General features: G+C 40.8%; 1 protein-coding gene and 1 long non-coding RNA gene across 9 annotated transcripts in view; one reads left to right on the top strand and one right to left on the bottom strand.

Moving 5' to 3' along the window:
* xirp2a (xin actin binding repeat containing 2a) overlaps positions 1 to 10,787 on the top strand; it is a 76,019-nt gene that overhangs the window by 3,395 nt on the left and 61,837 nt on the right. For 4 of the 8 annotated variants that reach the window (XM_030409579.1, XM_030409582.1, XM_030409583.1 and 1 more), the window contains exons 1-2: positions 9,731 to 10,014; positions 10,618 to 10,725. The exons of 1 other annotated variant lie outside the window; for it this stretch is intronic. The gene's annotated coding sequence lies outside the window, so the exon portion shown is untranslated. Of the gene's footprint in view, positions 1 to 384; positions 769 to 9,730; positions 10,015 to 10,617; positions 10,726 to 10,787 lie in introns of those variants that run through there. 3 more of the 8 variants (XM_030409585.1, XM_030409584.1, XM_030409586.1) reach the window with 2 other exon arrangements.
* Positions 6,216 to 9,077, bottom strand: LOC115576935 (uncharacterized). The gene is made up of 3 exons (XR_003982973.1): positions 8,285 to 9,077; positions 6,661 to 6,767; positions 6,216 to 6,315 (listed from the first exon to the last, which is right to left on the bottom strand). It is a non-coding gene; the product is annotated as an uncharacterized LOC115576935 (long non-coding RNA).

Raw genomic sequence — 10,787 nt, 5'->3', positions numbered from 1 at the left:
GTAAATAATCCATTAGAATTTAAGATTATCTTTATTTGACCTTTAAATTATATTTGAAAATATGTGTGCAGTAGCTTAATGGTGCATTTACGAATATAGTCACTCCAAACAGATGAAACTGGATAGATACAATCCTAAATATTCTACTTGAATAAATATTTTATGAAGACTGGCAGCAAGCCTGGCACTGTTTGCCTCCTGTGCTTTTAAAAGCAGGTTGTTACTGTTACCGTCTTGGTCTGGTGGCAGAAGACATACTGAGTGCGGTCTGACCTGTGTTAGGCGTGTTGTGAACAGTACCACGGTGCAATATGATAAAGAATTGCTGCATCACACAGTTAGCATTATTGTACCGAGGAATAGCTAAAAAAAACAATACAAACAAACTTGCATCAACATTAATTTGACACTGATGTAATGCATCCCGCAGCACACAAAGTGACCCAAATCGAACATAGTGAACAACGGGTGCATGCTGGGTTCAGCTAACACGCTAAATGCTAAAATCCTCATCCTCGAGCAGTGACTCCTGTGTTCAGTTGTGAGGTGCGTGAAGCCTCTCTGCTGTTTCTGTCAACAACCTCCGTCACAGCTGCGACAGCGGGGCCTCGCTGGGCTCAGGGGGAGTGAGGAGGGCAGTGGGACAGAGAGGCAGAGTGGATTAGTTATATTAAGCTTTAATTAAAGAAATAAGCACAGCAGCTGAACCTGGAGCACATAGTGGAGGACTTTGTGGCGAGCAAAGCCCACCGAACGTCACTCAGACAGGTGAGCACAACAACACACTCGCTGATTATTGTACATCTCTGTACAGAGTCTACGTTGCCAGGCAACGTAGCGCTGTGTGTGTTAGTGTGCGCACGACATGTGTGTGTAAAAACTGTGCAGGTCTTTGCTTTAATGTGCGTATTTGTGGCTGTTTGGATTGTGTATACATCTCTGTGTTGTCTGCCTCGGTGATGATTCATGAAACAGCAGGTTTTTTCATTTCTGTAGCGCAATATTGCTCATGGGCAAAGTCTGTCTGTTTTTATTTGTCATTGGTCACTTTTGTTTGGTTGTCTGTGTTTTGTCCTCCTTTCAGTTTGAGTCTGCCGAGGAAGGCAGTTGTAGATATACAAGTATGTACTTACTAACCTTTTGTATGCACAGACTATAAAGTGCCGCCTGTAGAAAAGGAATTCATTGTTTTCTTGGTCTGATTTGGTGAAGAAATGTAACGTTACTTTCAGATTAAACGTCTCAGGCAATTTTGAGGTGGATTTAGACATGCAAGTGACTAGATTAGAAAAAAAAAAGCTGTTTTCAGATGATTTAATTAACATTAACATCCTTCAACGGGAGCCGGACGAGCGAAAATTCATTAACTCGCACTGATTTTCCGACCGAATTAAATTGCTCAGGTCTGCTGTGTGGGAAACGATGTGCGCCATAAATCGGTTCCTGAAAAAATCCATCAGACTGTGGAGCATTGTAGCCTCGCCTAAACTCACCTGTGAAGTACATCCAGTTTAAAACAAACTGAGGTCGTGATTGAAATTCCTCTGGCAAAAAAGTTTTGATGAGGTGCAAACCAAACTCAGTTCAGAGCATTTAAAACCCTTTTTTCCCCAAAATATTCGTCATATTTTCTATATTCTTTACATCTGTACATTACGTTCTGTTGTCGTGCAGCCCTCATGAAGACATCTTAGCTCAAGGATGAATGGTAAAGAGAAATTAGGTGACTCTTTAACAGTACATTTAGTGCTGATTATAATATGTGAATATAAACTAAGATGGTGAACATAGTAGTAAACATCAGGGCAGTGGTGGTCTAAAAGTTAGAGAAACCTACATTTAGGGAATTTAGCGCTAATGCTACTAATAATGAATGTAAATGTGCAGCTCCACGACATCCACGGCTAACTGTAGCCAGGGCCCAGAGTAGATCCACACCAATATTTAAAAAAACCAAAAGATCCTCATTTGGCTTCTTTCACAGAACATTTTAACTCGTGATAGAAGAAAAAGCACGATGACAGTAACAATGGATGTGCTCTGTTGTATTGAGGTGTCCCAGTAAACCACGAGTATGTGACGGCACCTTGAAAACTGAAGCAGCTAAATGGAACACAGCCACGTCACTTATTGTCTCTCATTCACACCCGTGCTTTTCTCGGTCTGACATTCAGAACGGCTATTACCGCGTGTTTTGGAGGATGAATATAGAAAACGTCACGGTATAGAAATATAGAGACATATCCTGAAAAGATTAGATATGTGATGAACCACCCAACCCCCACGCACGGACTCCTAAACATGGTTTCTATAGCAATGCCAGACCCTGAACGTCCTACAGTGTCTCCCCATTATAGTCGTGTGCTTGGCTGAAACATTTCTGCAAAAAGCTGCCGAGAGACTCAACCTTGACTTGTATGGAATATAGAGAGAGACGGAGAAAGAGGAGAGTTTGTGTGTGTGTGTGTGTGTGTGTGTGTGTGTGTGATTTGGCTTCATCCCTCAGACATCTTTTCCTTTTTTATTTTTTTCCGATGCAGAACGGAGGAAGTCGGGGGGGGGAAAAAATAGAGACTCACAAGAAGCTCTGCGACCTGCTCGAAAATGAATAAAAAGTACATTTGTGGTTGATATTACTCATAAATAAATGGTGCTGACCAACCTAGTTATTATGTTGTGATCATATTTGATATAATTCATCTAAATAAGGAATGAAGAGCTGCAGAGCCTGTTTCTCTCTGCGGCGAGGAGCCTCCACTATTAGTTTAAAGGCTAATTAAAAAGTGGTGGAGCTTGTGTTCAGTCTGGTCGCCCTTTGGACGGGTGCTGGATGAAACTTCTGTTGCGTGGAGGCAAATGCTCTTGACCGTGAGGGGCAAAATAGACACAACAAGATAGATCTTTCTCTTTTTTAATTCCTGCACAGTGTGTGATGACCGGTGGGAAAACTGAAGGAGCGAGATGAAAAGTTGTTTTTTTTAAAAAGAAAGACACAAATCAACATGATTTTTTAGAGAATAATCAGTTTTGTGATTACAGTCAGTAGCTGTATTTTTTTTTTTATTTTTTTTTTGTGTGCTTCACTCTGAATCGCCTTGTTTCCTCCTGGCAAAGATGGAGTGGCAACGTGCGGGAGAGACGGAGTGATCCTTCCAATCAGCTTCCATGGCAACGCTCCACGAGAGGGGGAGGGAGGGATGGAGGGGAGGGGAGGGGAGGCGGAGGGAGTTTGAGTCGGAGGAGGAAGCAGCTAGAGGGGGTTTGTGGGGAGGTGGGGGCTGGGATGTGGCTGCAGCTCCAAACGCTGAAGCATGAGGGGAAAAACTGGGATAGGTTTTTTTTTTTTTTTTTTTTCCACAGCGAGAGGAGAGATCATGGTGTGTGTGTGTGTATGTGTGAACAAAAGGTACGATGGAGGAAAACTTGACATTAAAATAACTCTTATCATTCCCTTTTTGCGACACACACCGAGTGTCTTTATTATTTTCAGACGGAATACATGATGTATGAATATCACCCTAATGGCCGTGCTCTATAATGGGAGGCTCTCTCCTGTTTACATCCTGTCTGTGCTGCTGATGTGGCTCTTAAGGTCACCAGAGGACACGGCGACCATCTGTACATGTGAATGTAGTTAGAGCTATAAGGACAGGATCCTGCAATAAATAATGAGCAACACATACTAATATCACTGTTGTTGTGTTTCATGCCAGCAGGAGAAAATACCTAAATAGTACGAGACAGTTGTATCACTGTAATTATGTTGTAATGCTCCTTTAAAGGGCCCTGCAGCATGTCATATGTAGCTTTTAAATAAGTATACAGTGACCTTGCTAACCATCTGCTGCACGACAACAACTGTCCAACAACATTTGTGAGTTTGAGGTGACATTATTTAAGTGTGTTCCTAATTTAAAGCCCCCCTCCTCCAGTCATAAATAATACTACTTCACTTGTTCATACAGTGGAGCGTCATTGTGGGTAATGATGTCCGTGCAGAGTTTGACACTGGAAGCGTGTTTTCACATTAATGAAGTGTTAGTTCAGCGTGCATTTTCTCTGTGCTCACCGAAAATCTGATTTGAAGAGGCGGGGCTATGAGCAGCATTTGTGACATCACAAATAGTTTGGAAGCCAATCCTGGTCCACGGTAGAACATACACAAGTAGCTTGCACACACACACTGATAATGGACTTTGAAGTGAAGGAGGAGACATCTTGTGTCCAGCGTTTAAACTTGTGCAAATTAAAAACAGTTCTGTATTCATATAATCAGGATTTATTTTGTTATGTGGGAGAAGGAAAAGATTTTAAGGATATAAATTTGATAATCATACTTTTATGTCAGACACACATTAGATGATATTTTATATGTCTCAACCACAAACCAAAGTGTAGAAATTACTGCCGAGTTATTGACAGAACAATATGATGGAGGGTTTTATTATTATTGACAATTAAGCAGCATCAAGCGTCAAACAGACCAAACAAAATGACAACTACAAACCAACTACGTACACAAGACGGACCAGACAGAGATAAATATGCATATATATGTCTTTATCTGCAAAGTAAATGTAAATATAGCTGAGTGTTAAATGTTGTGGCGTAAAGAGTACTCAAATATTTTTCTAAAATTATGGGAGTACAAGTTCTTTAAAGTTATACTTTAACTGCACAATTTCTTTTCCTGTATTTTTCTGGCTCTACTGTTTTAGTTCATTCTATCGACTGTATATAAAGACAGACCGCGCACCTCCGCGTCCTCCCACTGTACGAAAATGAAGCCAAATTATAAATGTATATGCATCTTGGGCAGCCGCCATCTTGCGTTGGTGATAATTTGGGGCCACTTTCTGCACAGTACTCATCAGGTGTTGGACTAATGACGTCTCACCACCTTTATACAGCGTCAAATAACTTAACTTTAGAAACATGAACACTTCATCTCACATCAGCAAGATAAGAACTGCCTAAAAGACAGAAACCATCTTTGGAAAAGAAAGAAAGAACATGTACTTTAGTTTTTTAGTTTGGTCCATGTCCCACCTGATAACATCTCGGGGCAGGGTTTATGTGCTACACTGCAGGCAGCCACCAGGGGGCGGCCAACATGTCTGGCTTCTTTGATATACAGTCAATTGTCCACTGTTGCAACTCAAATCAGCATCATTTCCGCACAAAACAGGCGACTGTTTCCAGAGAAAAGCTCTGCTAAACCCACAGTAAACTAACTGTCTTGCACCAAATGGTCCACACAGAGAGTTGGCAGCTAGCAAGCGAGCATAGTGGAACATTTAGCTGCTGACGAGCCAAATGTTTTCTCTCAAGGGTGGCTAGAGACCAGAAACAAGATTAAAAGGAGACTTTGACTCCAAATGAATGCTAATGGTAGTCTATAGCCACTGGATGTGTGTAAACAGATAACTGGTTGCTAACACGTTAGCATCACCAACTATTTAAGGTTGACGTTATGCTGATTTTGAAGTTTATCAATGTCAACACCAACTGTTTGTTATTACTGTTAATTGGCAATGATGTTCCGATAGAGATTTTTGTGTCTCATTACGTTTTTATCCCCTGATAGCCACAAGAACATGCCCATTAGCCCTCTAGGAAGTTATATATAGTTTATTATTTGTCTTTAATACATTTGTTACTGGAATACCATGCTGATTGTTTCACAGGAGACTGAAATGAAGTGATTAACAGCCGTGTCAGTGAGCAGCAGCGGGGAGGGGTTGTTGGTCAGCGACACCATCCCTCCTGCTGCAAGTTTTGCCTCAACTTGAGTCATAAGCCCATCATTAATTCCCAGCCCCTGTCCTGGCTCTGCTGCCTGGTGGGGTGTAATTGTTTCCCCAGGGATCCTGATAAATGGCTCAGCTGTCTCGCTGCTCCGTGACCCGCAGACCTGTGTGTGTATGTGTGTGTGTCTGTGTGTGTGTGTCAGGGAGAGAGAGAGAGAAAGAGAGGAAAGGATTGGGCGAGGGAGTTTCTTTACCTCAGGGGAACAAATAAATGGTGTGAATTACGTCATTTTTATATAATCCGTTTGTTGTATTTCCATTTTGAAATAGCTGGCATAAAAATAGGGGTTTGTATGACGCCCAACATGCAGAATCTTCTTCCTGGGAGTCATAAGTGTCACCGCCTGGACTGTACATATGTAAAACTCAGTTTATTCTTCCGCGAACATGAATCAGACGACTTACTTGGCAGGTGTATGTTCCCACCTGTGCGTCTCGCTTCGATGTTTCCACTGGTCTTATTCCGTTCTGCTGTGATTAACACATCAATGATTCATTCATCCTCCTGTTGGGAGCATTTTGACACAAAGCTGGATGTGAAAGCAAACAAAGCGGTACAAAACTGTTTTGGGGATTTCTGTGGGATGGAATGACACATATTTTGGCTTTGTTGTGTTCAATGTGGAGAATTTCTAAGAATGCAAACTTTAAATGAGAGCATCATATCTGAGCAAATCTGGGAAGCAATGTGTATTTGCTAAGAAGGGCTGCTTGTTGAAATATGGCTTTTGCACCTTGGTAAAATATGTACAGTATGTGTTTCCAAGTTTTGGGATCGAGGTGTCCTGTCAGTAGTTTTACAAATGTCTGTGTTATAATGGTGGACTATCAGTCTTACTGGATTTTTTACCTGCAATACCATGAGTGGCCACTGGGCAAAATTGGAAACGGGGCTGAGCAGTGGCTCTTTATCCAGGTCTAAAAAGGTAGCTCGAGGGATCACCAGGGTTTGGTTGACTGAACCAAGACACACAAATTTCAGCTGCTGAATAATAGCACACCCCTGAGAGAACGAAGAGTCAGAGTCCAAAATGGAGGAAGCTGTTGTTGCTCATTATCTGCGCTGCACTGTCCACATTTATTGAACATCCTCTGATCTAAGTGTTATAGCTTACTTGACAAGAAACAACTTGTCTCCTAAATGAATGAAGCTAATTAACAGTTAGGAAGCTAGCTAGCTTAGAGAGCTTGCAACGATCATTGAGAATAACTACAACTAGCGTATTCTCTGCTGACTAGTGTTTTAGCTCTGCGGCTAAAGTTCACCACTTCTTGCATCGTCACAACGACACTCTGTACGACCTATTTATGCAAAGTTTTAATCGTGTTACGATGTCGCGATCACCAACTTCCTTCTGTTATACTTCGACTCTCTTTCCAAAGTTTTAATGATTTGAGCCAATGCGTAACGCACCGTTAGCTTGAATAAAGATAAAGATTTCTTTGTTTGAGCATTGTTGGAAACATTTGCCTTAATGTACACAACTCTACTACATGTGTAACAAAGATATAGATCTCTAGTGTCTAGTTTTCTGACATTTTAATGCAGAAATATTCCATATTATATCTTTAATTTTAATGATAGCTAAATTAAATGAAGCGAGCTCAGTTTCAGGGCCCTCATGTTGTTCATGCTGGCTGACTTTTTAAAGTAAAACGGGATCCACAGGTGTCGCAGCAGTAAATCAGATCCTCCTTAAATGGCTAAAGTTAGCAGGACATTGATTTCTCCATTGAATAACAGCGTCCAACTATAAAAGCCAATTAACTCCTAATTTCTTTGTTACCAACAATAATGACTTCCAGCGCAGCTGTCAGTCCAAAATGCCTTGATAATTGTTGTCGTGAGCAACAACATCATTAACAAATCGCTATCCATTATCACTTAACAACATCCTGATTCGATTCATTAAACTTAAATGTCTAAATAATCAAACTAATTGGCACGTAGCAGGTGGTTTAGATACAAAGTCAGTTTCTTCTTTCGACAGCCTTTTCAACATTTTGGGGTTTTTGTGGAATGTTTTAAATGGTTTGAGACGTTTTCATCAATTCTTTAACAAAAACTGTCATGGTTTTTCTGAGAGAATGACATCGTCTCTGCTTTGATAAACTTTTCGTTGTGTTTCCGAGGATTGAACACCAGAGGGCAGACTTGGCATTCAGAACAGATTACAGGCATGTGCTGGTGGGGGTAAAAAGCAGGGGAACCTGAGGGCCCTTCCAGTACAAATTAATTCCATTACAGCCACATTGAATATATTTTATTTGTATCGATGAATCATTTTACTGTGTGCAGCATGTGGATTTTGGTTTGTTTTGCTTCCCCACACCTTGCTCTGGTAACCTCATGTAACCCTGCTGTGATTACATGGCTTTCTCGTTAGGCTGAATGGGATAATTTCTCTATAAAACCCACAAAGTAATGAGATTTTGCAAGCATGTCACACCTACTGGCGCACTGAAACACCTACCTGCAAGTCCTCCTCAGGCTCTACCTTTCCTCTCATCTTGGACCGTGTTTTACTGCTGCCTTTAATCCAGCGTACGGTGCTGCGGCCAGCTGTGCTGAATGTGGAAAAGAGGGGACAGTCATTTTTTTTCCTACTCTGAAGGAGGAGGAAGAGGAGGAGGAGGGTGACTGCGACCCCGGCCGGCAGAGCAGATGGCATCCCCGTCTGTCTGGTCTGTTTAAAGAACACTGCAGGCGAGGCCCCGAGTCAGACAAGCCAACTACACAGCCCGGGATGATCTCAAAGCTTCCACTGCTGCTTTCCACCCCGAAGACATCAAGATTTAATACCTTCTCCGAGCTCCAAATCGCTGCACACAGATGCGTAACCTGAGTTTACTGAGCTGTTGTTGTTAGGAGCTTCCTCACCGCAGAGAGCTGTTAACCAGTAATGGAATGTAACAAAGTACATTTACTCGAGTAGTGCACTTAATCACAATTTTGTGGTTCTTGTGCTTTACTTGAGTATTTGCGTTTGCCGCTACTTTATACTTCCACTACTTCCACACAGTTTGAAGGAAACTATTGTACTTTTTGCTTCAGTGCATTCATTTGACCACTTTAGTTACTCGTTACTCTGCAGATTACATCCTGTATCAGAACCAAGGTAGAACATTTTCAAAAGAATTCAATTTTCTCAACATCAGATTAAGAAAACGTGATCAGTCGACTCATAGTATACAGTTTATGCACACATATAAATATGTGTATCATTTACTTTTACTTTGATATTTAACTTTTAACATCAGCTACTTTAAAACTTTTACTCGAGTGTGACTTTTGGCTACTTTTCACAACCTTGTCAGTTTATCACAAACATTCAACACATCAGGAGAATCGTGGTTCTCACTGAGCAGGAAGGTATTCTGAAAAGTAAAAAGTAGCTAAAGCTGCCAGACAAATGTAGGGGAGTAAAAAGTACAGTATTTATCCCTTAGAAGTAGTGGAGTAAAAATTATCCAGTAACACAAACGGAACATAAAGCAACTTGAATTTGAACCTGTACATTACTTAAAGTGAAACTCTCGCCAAAATGCAACCTAGGCTTTTTTTGTGTGATTCAAACCTTTGTGTAAAAGCATAATTATGACGAAAGAAGCACTTTTAAGATTTACTGTATTTTCGTTTTGGGGTCAAACTCATTTTCAATGGCGTGCTAGGGGCAAATTCGCGATAGCATCAAAATACGCTATTTTTAAAACACTAAGAAGGCTCGACAGAACATGAAACTTTGCTCATAGTATCACCAGGGTCTCTACTCATGAACACAAGCATTGAGAACATTGTTTGTGTACACTCAAAAGAACGTTTTTGAACAATTCACATTAGCAGTAGCTTGTTCTGCTCCCAGTCGTCATGGCAGCAGAGAAGTATCGATCTCAGAATGCGACGTAACATGGAGGACAGTTAAGGTGGACCGCTACTGTCTTCCAGCAACAACTATCCACGTGATATCTCGCGTGACTTTTCGGGCTTTTGATTTTAGTTTTGTTTCTTATATGAGGCTCCTTTTTCAACTTCAAGGTCAATATTGTTTTTTGCTAATGCCAAAACAATGTATTATCCATGCATTTATATGGAATTAAGCTTTAGGAGCGGTCCACCTTAACTCTCCTCCATGTTACGTTACATTCTGAGATCGAAACTTCTCTGCTGCCATGACGACTGGGAGCGGAACAAGCTACTGCTAAGGTGAGTAGTTCAATAACTTTATTTTTAGTAAACTCTGTGTACACAAACACAGGCTCTGTTCTCAATGCTCATGTTCATGTGTAGAGACCCTGGTGATACTACAAGCAAAGTTTCATGTTGTGTCAAGCCTTCTTAGTGTTTTAAAAATAGAAATTTTGATGCTATCGTAAAAGTGCCCGCAGCACTTCATTGAAAATGAGCTTGACCCGAAAACGAAAGTGCCTCTTTCATCGTAATTATGCTTTTACATAAAGGTTTGACTCATGTACTTTAACAAAAAAAAGCCTAGGTTGCATTTTAGCAAGAGTTTCACTTTAAGGAAATCTACTACTTGAGTTACTAGTTACTTTACAGATAACATGCTGCATCAGAGCCAAATTAACGTATAGTTTACTTTTACTATTGATACTTTAGTAAATTAAATATCAGATTCTTTAGGACTTTTACTCAAGTACATAGGTGACTTTTCCTTTTACAAAAGTAATATTTAAACACGATCTCTGTACTTATTATTGAAGTATGGTTTGAGTACTCTTTACAACACTGCTATAAACAAAGAAACTGCATTTTATTTCCATGCATGCCTCGGCTTCACCTTAAAAGACTCCTGTGTCTGCAAACCTCTGTTGTTACTATTGGTGGATCAGACTGTTACTACTCTGCACGACTATCCTGTGGCCCTATCAGATGACCTGCTGCCTTATATTGAAGGTAAGGGAGGAAGTAAAACCTCAGTAACCGGAGTTGAGTGGCCGTCATCTGATCCTTATTGA

The sequence above is a fragment of the Sparus aurata genome, chromosome 24 (assembly GCF_900880675.1).
Source record: "Sparus aurata chromosome 24, fSpaAur1.1, whole genome shotgun sequence".
Classification (NCBI taxonomy): Eukaryota; Metazoa; Chordata; class Actinopteri; order Spariformes; family Sparidae; genus Sparus; species Sparus aurata.
This window is presented reverse-complemented; position numbering and strand designations above follow the sequence as displayed.